Below are 13,231 nucleotides of genomic sequence, written 5' to 3' on the forward strand. Positions count from 1 at the left end.
CACATTTATCTGTTCTAAATTTATAGATTGTCATCTTGTATAGCGGCAAAATATTATTTGTTAGTGTTAGAACAGAACCAGACTGAAGACAATGGTAGATAAAACTTCCAAAGAATGGTAATAAGATTCATTAATAACTTGAAATCTTTCTATTGTATTTTACAGATTGGAATGGACCACATGGAGAGAAAAAGGGGAATCACACACCTCAGCAAAGACTGGAAATTTAATTTCTTTAAAAAAACTGGTGGACGGGTGCATCGATGGACATCCTGCCAAGATGAAAAGGGTGGTTGGTATAGATCAGTGGTTCTCAAATTTTTTTACCTCAGCAAGACTTTGTGTCTCCAAGTACCACCTTAATATAGTGGCGTAGTAAGCCTAATTAATCAGCTACAGCTCTGCACAGTTCAAAAACAAGGCAGATTTATTCATGACAATAATGTCAATCACTTTAAATATTATAAATAATATGAACATTAACACTGTATTTTGCTCACTTTTAAATAGAATGGCGTTTAAAACTTAATTAATGTAATCTATCATTTTCGTAAAAAGAAAAAAAAATAATCATATGCTGTACTTAAAAGTCATGTATTCGCCTATATAGTAGCCTATATTCATCAAAACCTGGAAATATACAGTAGCTTAGATCTTTTATAAATTTATATGTCATCATATTCATATTATATATAAACTATTTTTGATACATTTTGAGATGTAGCATGTACATATATGACATACTTTTATGGTGGAGACTAGAGAGGGATAGTTGTACCTCGAATACATTTCTCTATAAATCTTTGAGATCTTGAGTTACAACTGTGTGCAATTAAATAGCATGTAAGTTATTTTTGCAGAACAAACAGAAATCTGAGCACTCTTTAGTTTCAAACAGGAGGAGTGCAGTGTTACAATTCACTCCACAGTCGGGAATAGTTGTAACACACCCTGTGGTGAGATGTTAATTATGATTTCCACCGGGGTGAGATGTAACATTATAAAATAAGAATTATGGCCAAAAAATGCATTTGAAAGCTTATTAATCATCATTGAGCTTTCAGCATTATGTGTGTGTGTCTGTGTTAACAAAGCTGAATAAAATATGCAAATGTGCATCCGCTTCAACAATTAAACTCTAATTGTGTGTGTGCGCACAGAAGTCAAACACTGAGCTCAAACTACTTTGACTTTTTCTTTCAAGAGTTGTAGAAATACTGAAATTAAATTATATAAATACAGTTTTAAATCTGCTTGGGTTTGGTGGAAACATTTCACAGATATTTCTAGCAAAGGTTTTGTTGTTACAACTGACCCAGCGTTATGTGGTCATCAATCTGTTCTCCTTACAGCTAACAGCTAAAACATTATCACCAACAATGTGGATTAAATATGTCCACACACAGACACACAAATTACTTGGGTTTATTACAAATCAGGCATTGCTTTTATAAAAAAAACTATTGTAGTAAAAAAAATATCACTTTCTTAGCTCAAATGTAGTTTTTCCTGTCTAATATCTGCTGTCTTTCACAGGACTGTACTGTTTCATATGTGGTATGAGGACTAATGTGAACATGTGTGAAGTGAATCAACTGATTTGTAACTAGTTCCTGGTTTTAGAGATTTGGAAGTGTTACAACTATCCCCGGCCTCCCCTTGAAATCTAAACATTAACTTGTATTTTAAATATATGATTGACAATTGCATATTTAAATTAGAGTTTAGATGTGCTTACAGAGAAAAACAGAAATTATAAATACACTGTTTGACCAATTTTATACGTGATTTATCTGGTCATATGGGCAGCATTTCCATGATTTGGTGGAATCAAAATAATATCTTAAGTAAACTGCATAGTTTGCGTAAACTGTGCACCCGACCACAGTTTTCAGGCCGACTTGGGTAAGGTTCGCGGGTATGCCGCCTATACACACAAAGCCTAACATTAACTTTTGTGTTTCTCCAAGCTTCAAAAATGGCTAATTTGCTTGAGTCTATGTTCTGCACCATTTAAATCACATCCAGATTCATTTAAATCTGAGGTAATAAACTAAATTGAAAGTCACATAGCTACAAAACAAATGACTTTAGGTTATAAAGTATATCGGAAACACGCATTATGTTACACAACTACGAACACACGTTAACACGTTTGTTATAATTATTTATCAATGATGCAGTATAGGGAAATTCCTGAGTTTGCAGTAACTGTAATGCCAACAGGACTGGTCTGCAAAAGCACTCTAGTGCGTATCTTCCTGAGAGTTCCACAATTTTTTAGATTGTTAGCATGTGATGATAGAGTACAGGGAATGGCTAATGCTTATCAGATCAGTGTTATCGTACTCGTCAAAGAGTTAAAGTGTGTTCATATATTTTTTAAAGGATTATTCAGTGATTCCTTCGCGTACCACTAGAAGGAACCCGATGTACCACATTTTGAGAATCACTGGTATAAATAGTTAGATTGGCCTGTGTTTTTCAGCAAATGAAGAGCATGCAGAAGATGGAGACTCACTAGAGCATTGCAGCAGGTATTGCTTTGTTGGTGTTGTTTTTGTCTTTTGCAGGTTGGAGTGGAGCAGAAGAAGAAGACTCACAAGGGGAATGGTGGAGATATACTTGAGGACCCGAAGCTCAGGAAGCAGGTAGAATTGCTTGAACAGACTGAACAATGGAGTTAGTTTCCAAAGAAATGCATTAAGATTAATTAAAGACTTGATATATTTCTCTTTGGCAGATTGGTGTGGACCATGTGGAGAAACAGGGAAACACCTCAGTAATGATAAGTATATTATGTACAGCCTTACATTTTTAAGTTGAATCAAAAAAACTTTATAAAACATAAAAAAATATATATATTTTAATTTTTACATGGTGTCTCCTAAGAGACTGGATTTAGGTGGACATTTAAACAATGTTATTATACTGGATGGCAGGTGAGTATAAGCAGGTGAGTTTTGATGCCGATGATAACATCGTAATGAACATAAACTGGATATTTGACTGTGCAGGCTTGGAGACTGGTGACGAATACCACAGATGGCGAACAGGATGAAGACCGGATGAGGAACTAGGAGACACCACCCTAGGAGAGACACGGTAGATACTGGAGATCACAGGATTATTATTTATAATATTATTTGTAGTTTATGTTGTCAGCCTGTTCAGCATTTGCAGCTTTTTGTTGTTATTTGTTTTATTTACAGTTTCACTAATTATTGAAACACATTTTCTACTCTAAGTTTAGGGTTTGTCATCTTGTAGTAGAGTATTTACGTAGAGCAGCAAATTATTATTTGTGTGTGTGTTTTAACAAAGAGCCAGACATGGAGACAATGTTAGATAAAACTTTCCAAAGAATGGTAATTTTGCAGGTTAGAATGGACCACATGGAGAGAAAAAGGAATCACACAGCTCAGTAAAGACTGGATGGTCAGAATTTTTGTATTATTTTTTTAAATCTGATGGACAGGTGCATCAATGGACGTCCTTCCAAGATGAAGGAGTGATGGTTGGTATAGATAGTAATTAGGCCTTGTCTGTGTCAGGTTTTTCTTTTTCAGGTGATGGAGAGAGAGCAGGCAGAAGAGGGCTCTGTCGGTTCTGTCTAGGTGCATCTTAAATCGCATACTTATGCACTATTTTACACCATTTTGTAGTATAATTAGTGTAGTGCGTTCACACTGAAGTATTCTTTTTATCCTAAAAAGATTAAGTGCACTTTAAATTCCCGGATGATGCACTTATATAACCGTCAAAAAGAAATGTGGACTGACGGACACTTCCCGCACTCAACGGGTGCAGTTTTGCTCATTTGCGGGGCTATACGGCGATTGCGTTTAATTATTAATTTTGGATTATAAAAGCACAATTCTCCTAGGAGAATGAGTATGCTGCTTCCTGATGGTGAATGCGGTTATACTGATTGCAGGTATTATTTGGTAGTTTGATCATTTGTTTAACTAATTTGGCAACCGTCAAACATCATCTAGTAAACAGTTAGTAAATAAACGTTAGTGTTCTATTTGGGACGACACTACATTTATATGCTATGCTGTGGAGTGTGTAAGTGCGTAAGTACATAGTGTATAAGTTCATAGTATATAATACACCATTTGGGATGCAGCTTTTGTCTTTTTTTAGGTTGGAGTGGAACAGAAGGAGACTCACAAGGGGAATGTGAGAGATATACATGAGGACCTGGAGCTCAGGAAGCAGGTAGAATTGCTTGAACAGACTGAACAATGGAGTTAGTTTCCAAAGAAATGTATTAAGATGAATTAAAAGCTTGACATCTTTCTCTTTGGCAGAGTCTGTGTCAGGTTTTTTTCAGGTGATGGAGAGAGAGCAGGCAGATGAGGGAGACTCACAAGAGCATTGATGGACATTTAACTAAAAAATGCTGGAGAACAGGTAGAGTTCTACTTGAGAAGACACTACATTCATATACTATTCCATTGAGCGTGTAAGTGTGTAAGTACATTGTGTATAATGTGTCCATTTGGGTCGCAGCTTTTGTCATTTGCAAGTTGGAGTGGAGCAGAAGAAGAGAGACTAACAAGGAATATACTTGAGAACCTGGAGCTCAGAAAGCAGGTAGAATTGCTTGAACAGTCTGAACAATGGAGTTAGTTTCCAAAGAAATGTATTAAGATTAATTAAAGACTTGATATCTTTCTATTTGGCAGATTAGTATGGAGCATGGGGTGAAACAGGGAAATACCTCAATAATGACAAGTACATCATAATAAATTAGGTACTGCCTTACTTTTTTAAGTTATATCAAATGAACTTCATGAAATTCTTTAAATTATATATTCACATTTTTACACTGTGATAGTGAACACATGCATTTCCCTTGATAGATAGATAGATAGATAGATAGATAGATAGATAGATAGATAGATAGATAGATAGATAGATAGATAGATAGATAGATAGATAGATAGTATTGAACAAGCAGGTAGATCTCTATTTATGTTGTCTTTGTATTTTACAGAGTGGAGTGGAGAAACAAGGGAATCACACATCTCAGCAATGATAAGACTTTGATGGTCAGGTATCACCTATCGATGACAGATGTCCTTCCATGAGGAAGGGGGTGGTGGTGGGCTAGAGCCGGGCTCAGACTACAGGAGTTTTAAAACCTGAACGATAGTGAAATCTGGTTCCCCTTTGGATGGGGAACTTCAATGCTATAGTGGATTTTTAATCCATGTATGGGGATTTCATTCTGAAAGCCAATCGTATGAAAGAGTATGTAAACAGGCCAATGAAATGCCAACTAAATTGGCAGCCTTAGCTTGCGCACCTGATGCTTGTTGTAATCAATTTTGCATAAAAGCACAGCAAAAGCAAGATGAGGCATCCTTTTCGCTTCAGAGACTTCTACAGCCTTCTGAGAGAGTCGATAAGGGTTTCTCCTGCTGATATCCAGCGATTTCGAGTGAACGAGAGCGGTCTCCTGGTCCAGAGTGTGTACACGCGGCGACGGACGGTGGAGCTGAGCTTCTCCCTTGCCTGGCGTTCTTTGGATCTGGTCGTCCAGAGTGGTGCTTATAAAGTTGCTGGCTTGCAGTCTAACAATATCGCTCCCAAGCGAGCGAGCACGCGCGCATCCGCATGAATGCTATTTGTTTGTGTGTGTGTGTGTATGTGTGTGAATGAGAGAGAGAGAGTGTGCATCTCTCTCTCTCTCTCTCTCTCTCTGTGTGTGTGTTGAATGAGAGTGTCCTGCTCAGATATCTAATACGAACAAGACAAACATGTGACCGCGAACAGAAGGTCGCTTATATGGTGTTCATTTTCTGAATGGTTTAGGCACAAGCCAGCAGTTTGGCGACGCTGTCTGAGCCTCACGTCATAATTTTTTATTATGCACGTTAATACCGAATATCAGGCTTAAATAGGGAGGAGTTTTGACGGTATCAAAATTTCGATACCGCCCAAGCCTACTGCGTTGCATGTCTGGGGGTCCAGCATATTAATGTAATGCCCGTGGGCAGTTCATGTCATTCATGTCGTGGGCAGTTCATGTCGTCTGTTGCGCAGTTAAGATCGCGGCTAGTCCTTGCAAAAGGGCGAACCACCCCAGCTGTCCCCTGCACTGCAGCGGGCACTCGGGCAGGTTTGAGGATTCTAGTGGGAGATTATTCGTCGCCTCCAGACTCGCGGATCTCCCGCTCCTCCAAGCGCTCCATCCAAGCTTCGAGTTTAGGAAGCAATCCGTCTAACCAGATGGTAACCCTTACACTCAGTGACACCGGGGACCAGACGTCCACTGCTGCATCGGAGGGTAAATTTTCATTGTCCGACGAGGATCCAGACCTGTCAAAACAGATCCTGAAACAGACATGTTAGCCGTGCTTTCCCGGGCTGCTTTGGCTGTGGGGTTGATGATGGTTTATCCCCCAGCTCTGCAACCGGACTGACTAGATGGGTGCTACGTAGAGAACAAGAGGGCCAAGCCTTCGAAGCCTCTCATCCCCTTTTTCCCAGAGGTGCACAGTAGGCTCACGCAGTCCTGGAGAGCAACTTTTTCTGCCCGTGCTGCGTGTCCCTCCGAACTCACCACTCTTGATGGTGGAGCAGCCAGGGGCACTTTGTCCGCGTGGCACCTCTTCTTGGCGGGGTCTGCCTCATCTCCCGTCCAAAGCCTGTGGGTTATCTGCCTCCCTGGAGGATGCACGAGGATGGGTCCGACCCAAGATTGCCACACGAGCTACGCACCGCAACCGACTATGCTCTTCGGATCACTAAGTCCGCTGTGTGTCAGTGGGGAGGACGATGTCCACATTAGTGGTCTAGGAGTGCTACCTCTGGCTAAACCTGGCTGATATGCACAAAGTCGACAAAGTCTGCTTTCTTGACTCCCCCATATCCCAGGCTGGCTTGTTCGGCAACACTGGTGGTAAATTCACCCAGGAATTTAAGGCGGTGAGAGAGCAGTCTGAATCGATGGGTAATGTCATCTATCGGCAGAACTGTAAGCCCGCTTCACACGCAGAGCCATCCACATCTGCTGCTCCTCGCCGAGGGCGCCCACCTATGAGAGCTGCGTCGAGCACCTTTGAAGCAGGCAGCCCCCTCTGCCCAGGGTGCCTTTAAGTCCGGTAAATGGACCGCGAAGAGTCCCTGAGACACTTCATCTGGAGAAGAGGGAATTTGCTCTTTATCACACTGGAGGGCCGGGCCCCATTTCCAACGGCACTTTTCAGTGCCACGCAAACATCAATAAAAGAGCACTTTTCCACTTCCCCGGATGTGACAGCCTGAACTCTGTGTCTCCTCTGCCAGTCTGGGAAGCTATGCCTTCCAGCTCACAGGTACTGTGCATTTCGCCAGTGGCTCACAGGCGCTGGGAGGACGGTCTCCTTTCTCCCCTCTTTCTTCCCCTCGAGCCCCCCCTCCGGAGCTTGGGTGAGAGGTGAAAGAGAATCTCTCGCCTTCAGCTCTTCCAGGGGACCCTCGCGCTTCCAGGATCAGCACACCCACTTCGCACTGCCCCACTGCTGGTATGTCAGCGATTGTAGCAATGAGTCCATTAGCAAGTGCTCTGCCTGCCTGTTTAGCGCGGGCCAGCCCTTCGCGGTGGTTCATACGCTCAATTAGACTCGGCTACGCGATTCAATTCGCAAAATGGCCCCCCAAGTTCATGGGTGTGTATTTCACCAGGGTCAGCCCCCCTGTCCGCCCCTGCCTTGCGAGAGGAGATTGCTGTCCTCCTTGCGAAGGATGCAATTGAGCCGGTTTTACAGCCCGTACTTCATCATGCCCAAAAGGAGCAGTGGGTCACAGCCAATTCTAGATCTGCCCTTTTTGAACCGCTGTCTGCACAAGCTGCCGTTCCGAATGCTCATGCAGAAGTGCATCCTACGGTGCGTCCTCACGATTAGTTTGCAGCGATAGACCTGAAGGACTTCCATGTCTCCATTCCTCCATGCCACCGTCAGTTTCTGTGGTTTGCATTCAAAGGCCAAGCTTGGCAATACAAAGTCCTCCCCTTCGGGCTGTCTTTGTCTCTACGGGTCTTCACCAAGCTCGCAGAGGGTGCCTTAGCGCCCCTTCAACTTGCGGGCATTCGCATACTCAATTATCTCTACGACTGGCTGATTTTAGCCCACTCTCGGGAGCAATGGATTATGCACAGAGACAAGGTGCTCCGGCACCTCCACCTGTTGGGTCTTCAGGTCAACCGAGAAAAGAGCAAACTCGCGCCCGTGCAGAGGATCTCATTTCTCAAGCTGGATCTGGACTCGGTCACCATGACAGTGCGCCTCTCCAGAGAGCGTGCTCAGCTATTGCTGAACTGTCTGAGAGAGTTCGACAGCAAAATAGTGGTCCCACTGAAATTATTTCAGAGGCTCCTGGGGCATATGGCATCCGCAGCCGCTGTCACACCGCTTGGATTACTCCATATGAGAACACTTCAGCACTGGCTACATATTCGAGTCCCCAGACGCGCATGGCACATGGGCACACACTGAGTCACTGTTACTGCGCTGTGTTGCAGCACCCTCATCCCTTAGAACGACCCCTTGTTCCTACAGGCCAGAGTGCCTCTAAGACAGGCGTCCAATCATGTTGTTGTTTCAACAGATGCTTCCAGCATGGGCTGGGGGGCTGTGTGTTGCCGGCATGCAGTGCGGGCCTGTGGGAAGGAACCCAGTTGCATTGGCTTATCAATCACCTAGAGCTGTTGGCAGTGTTCCTCGCTCTCCACCGTTTTTTTCCGGTGTTGGATCAGCAGCTCGTGCTGGTCGGACATCACTGCGGCGGTGGCGTATATCAACCGCATGGTGGGGTAATCGCTTTCAATGCATGTCTTGGCTCGCCCACCGTCTGCTCCATACGTGGCTGAAATTGCTGCGCGCCATTCACATTCCAGGCGATCCCAATAGTGCTGCCGACGTGCTCTCACGGCACCCTTTATGTCCCGGAGAATGGAGACTCCACCCTGAGTCTGTTCAGCTGATATGAGCGTGATTTGGGGAAGCCCAGATCTATCTGTTTGCTTCCCCCAAGAATGCTCATTGCCAGTTGTTTTTTTCCCTGACCGAGGGTTCTCTCGGCACGGATGCACTGGCCCACAGCTGGCCTCGGAGCATGCGCAAATATGCAGGTAATGTGCAAGGTCAGGGAGTTCAGAGAGCAGGTCTTGCCAGTTGCGCCCCTCTGTCCCCACCAGACCTGGATGTCAGAGCTCTCCCTCCTTGCAACGGCCCTCCCCTGGCAGATCCCTTTGAGAGAGGACCCACTCTCTCAGGGACGGGGCACCATCTGGCACCCTCGCCCTGATTTTTGGAACCTCCACGTGTGGTCCTTAGACACAAGTAAGACTTAGGTAACCTACCAACTGCAGTGGTTAATACACTGTGGGAAGGCATAACCTCATCATCCGGTTTTATGGCGGGCGAATTAATCCACCACGCCTCCCTCTCATGCCCTTATGGGATCTCGTTCTCACGAGCCTGCATACAGATCCCTTCGAACCACTCGACTCAGTATCTTTAAGATTTTTGTCCCTGTAGACAGCTCTGCTGGTTGCGTTGGCATTGATTAAGAGGGTCGGGGACCTGGAGGCATTTTCGGTTATTACTCGTGCCTGGAATTTGGGCCAGCTTACTCTCACGTTGTCCTGAGACCCCGCCTGGGATATGTGCCCAAGGTTCCTACTGTGGCAGGAGGCAATATGGGGGGGGGGGGGGGGGGGAAGAGTAGGGATTGACAATTTATCCACAAAGCAAATCCGACTACGCCACCTGAGAGGTTTTCTCCCAGAAAATAGAAATTGGCTTAAACCTTACTCTTAGGCCACACAGGTTCAGTTCTCATATGGATAGGCAAGAGACGTGGGTATAGTATAAAAGTACAAAATTTATTTTCAGAATTTGTGGCAGATTAAAATGGTCACATTACATTCTCTGAACATTTTGCCAGCACCTCCCTCCAACACAACTGCAGTAAAATAAAATAAAAAAAAGAAAACAAATTTATAGAAGACAACAACAACAACGTTATTACAAAGTAAATATGAAAATGAAATTAACCGGGGAAATAAATTGAATAAACTAACTTACAGGGCTGAGGTCACCCATGGGGGGGGGGGAGAATCACCAGTGCTCCGTTGTGTTCAAAAAGCACACTTCCACACACACACACCACACTAGATCCACACACTCCACACTTCCCAAACCGTCCACAGCAAAAATGTCAAGTGCAGTGACACCACCACCACCTCAAGATCCTGCACCCATGGGACCTCAGTTCCTGCAAGGAAAATCAAAATCAATATACGGGATAAATTATACAAAAGTAAAACCAACAACAAACCAAACACAAGAAAAGAAAAACCAAATACAGCTTCTGTAGTTTCGCTATAGAAAAGCAAGATTCACACAGAACACAAAACTCACTCTTTTGCACACCGAATCACACAACCAAACAGAACAAAAATCACAAATTATATAACAGTAGCAATAGGAGATAGTAGTAGCAGGTCGTAGTAACAACAGCAATAAATAGAGCAGGTAACAGTTAGTTGTAGCAGTTAGCAGTAACTGCAACAGTAGAGTAGCAGCAAGCAGATAGTTAGCGGATAGCAGTAGCAGCTAGTAGTAACTGCAGCAGTAAATGTAGCAGCAGCAGATAGTAGTAGCGGGTAGCAGTAGCAGCTAGTAGTAACTGCAGCAGTAAATGTAGCAGCAGCAGATAGTAGAAGCAGGCAGCAGTAGTAAACAACAGGAGTAGTTCTTTCCCCTAGAGATCTCAGGATAGCAGAATCTTTCAAACACAACCGGAGTAATGTTACAGATGTTAGATCTTTATTTATAAATCGCCCAGGACAGAGAGGGAGAATCCTACAAGAGATATGCACATGCAAAAACGGTTACTGTTTGCAAAATCACACGCTAGCATTCCCCTTTAATCTCTACATAAGAAACTTACCAAGCCGGGAGTAGTACACTCATGTATTACGAATTAGTCATCTCCATTTATGCTACAAGCGAGCTGAATGGGTGGCAGTCATTAACTCCATGGCAACCAACAGGAAAACCAACGAAAAACCAGGCTAAAAATGAAACCACGATGATTAATCCAAACGTTAATCGAAAGAGAGAGAGAGAGAGAGAGAGACACACACAACCGCTAACATACCTGAAACAGATGTCAACAAACGCGGAACAAGAAAGGCGGGGCTGGAGGTGACACATCACCTAACACAGCCAACCGGCTCTAAAATAGGCAGCACTGGCCCCTGATTGGTTGTTATCAACATCAATCACTACCACTTATCCTATACACGGTCACACTACCACACTGTTTAAAGACCAGGTAGTGAGCCGGCAAGCTCTGTCGCCAGAGGATGCAGACCCAGCCTTTTCATTGATTTGTTCAGTTTGCGCTTTGTGATTTTATCTGGACCCTACTCAGAGCTTTAGATCATCTGAGCAGCTCTTTATCTGTTATGGTAGTCGGCAGCAAGGAAGTGCCGTATTGAAACAAAGGTTGGCCCACTGGATGGTGGATGCCATCTCCCTCGCTTACCAGAGCCAGGGCGAGCCGTGTCCCATATGAGTGCGTGGGCACTCCACTCGGAGCATTGCATCCTCTTGGGCACGTGCACACGGCGCCTCTCTAGCAGACATTGGTAGAGCTGCAGGCTGGGCGACATCTAATACATTTGCAAGGTTTTACAATCTGCGAGTGGAGCCAGTTTCCTCAAGGGTATTAGGAAACACTTGTTGATTGAGGAAACAACTCGGTTAAGGTGTTGAAAAACGTTTGCTGTGCCATTCTCCCTAAAAGGGAGATACGTACGCTTATTCACTCTGTCAGTAAAGTTCCCCACTTAGGTGAGCCCTGCAGATTCCTCCGTGCAGTCCACTCTTCACAGGCGGACCCGTGTCTTCCCTCTCCGCTAACCATCTTATTAAATGCGTATCAGGTGCGCAAGCTGATGCTGCCAATTCATTTGGGATTTTATTGGCTCGTTTACATACTCTTTCAGACGATTGGCTTTCTGAACAAAAAGGTAGAGTATTGAGAGGGGGGCATGTTTAGACAGACCTGCCCATCGTGACCATAGCCTTGAGAGACCGCCAGCGTTTCCGTGGGAGGCCCCGGCTCGATGTTGGACGTCAAAGTTGAAATCCTGGAGCCACAGGAACCACCTGGTGACGCGAGCGTTGCTGTTTTTCACCTTTGCCATTCATTGTAGTGGGGGGTGGTCGGTCACCAGGGTGAACTTCCTGCCTAGAAGGTAGTATCTGAGCTCCAGGATTGCCCACTTGATTGCCAGGGCTTCCTTCTCCACAGTTGCGTACCGGGGTCTCTGCTGGGGTAAGCTTCTGACTCACGTACATGATGGTGTGTTCTTCATCGCCGTGGACCTGGGAGAGGACGCGCCCAGGCCCGAGTCTGAAGCATCCGTTTGGAGGAAGAAGGGGCAGCCAAAGTCAGGTGCGTCCAGTATCGGTGAGGATGTGTGAGCCGTCTTCAGGGCTCGGAACGCGTCTTCTGCTGCCTTGTCCCATTTTATCCTCTCTGCCTGCCCCTTTCTGGTCAGGTCTGTCAGTGGGCTGGCTATGGATGAGAAGTTAGGTATAAAACATCTATAGTAGCTAACCCCAGAAATGCACATACCTGGCTCTTGGTAGTGGGTTGTGGAGTTTCTTGTTGTGCTCTGACCTTGTTCTGTTGTGGCTGTATAAGACCTCTTCCGATGTGGAACCCGAGGTATTTGGCTTCGGCTAGTCCCTGGTGGCATTTCTTGGGGTTAGCTGTGAGCCCAGCCCATCGAAGATCTAAGAGCACCCTCCGTAACCGGGATAGGTGTTCCTCCCATGACTCGGAATGGACGATGAGGTTGTTCAAATACGCTGCTGCATATGGATAGTGGGGCTTCAGCAAAATGTCCATCATTCGCTGAAATGTGGCTGGGGCCCCGTGGAGCCCGAAGGGAAGAACCCGGTATTGCCAGTGCCCACCGGGTGTGGCCGTCTTTTCCTTAGCCTGTTCGCTGAGCGGTAACTGCCAGTAGTCTTTGGTGAGGTCGATGGTGGAGATGAATCGGGCTCCACCCAGCCTATCCAGCAGCTCGTCCACCCGAGGCATGGGGTATCTGTCAAACTCTCAGATCTCGTTGAGTTTCCTGAAGTCGTTGCAGAAACAGAGGGGGCCATCAGGTTTGGGGATCATCACTACTGGGCTGGACCACGGGCTA

The 13,231-nt window shown here is 45.0% G+C and overlaps 1 long non-coding RNA gene across 2 annotated transcripts; it reads left to right on the forward strand.

The window, feature by feature from the left end:
• Positions 1 to 1,387: 1,387 nt before the first annotated feature.
• Positions 1,388 to 4,790, forward strand: LOC141378088 (uncharacterized). 2 transcript variants are annotated; one of them, XR_012391732.1, is made up of 6 exons: positions 1,388 to 2,651; positions 3,555 to 3,617; positions 4,150 to 4,224; positions 4,317 to 4,419; positions 4,519 to 4,602; positions 4,695 to 4,790. It is a non-coding gene; the product is annotated as an uncharacterized lncRNA (long non-coding RNA). The 2 variants fall into 2 exon arrangements; XR_012391733.1 differs by lacking the exons at positions 1,388 to 2,651; positions 3,555 to 3,617 and adding an exon at positions 3,022 to 3,105.
• Positions 4,791 to 13,231: the final 8,441 nt, after the last annotated feature.

The sequence above is a fragment of the Danio rerio genome, chromosome 16 (genome assembly GCF_049306965.1).
Source record: "Danio rerio strain Tuebingen ecotype United States chromosome 16, GRCz12tu, whole genome shotgun sequence".
In the NCBI taxonomy this organism is placed as follows: domain Eukaryota; kingdom Metazoa; phylum Chordata; class Actinopteri; order Cypriniformes; family Danionidae; genus Danio; species Danio rerio.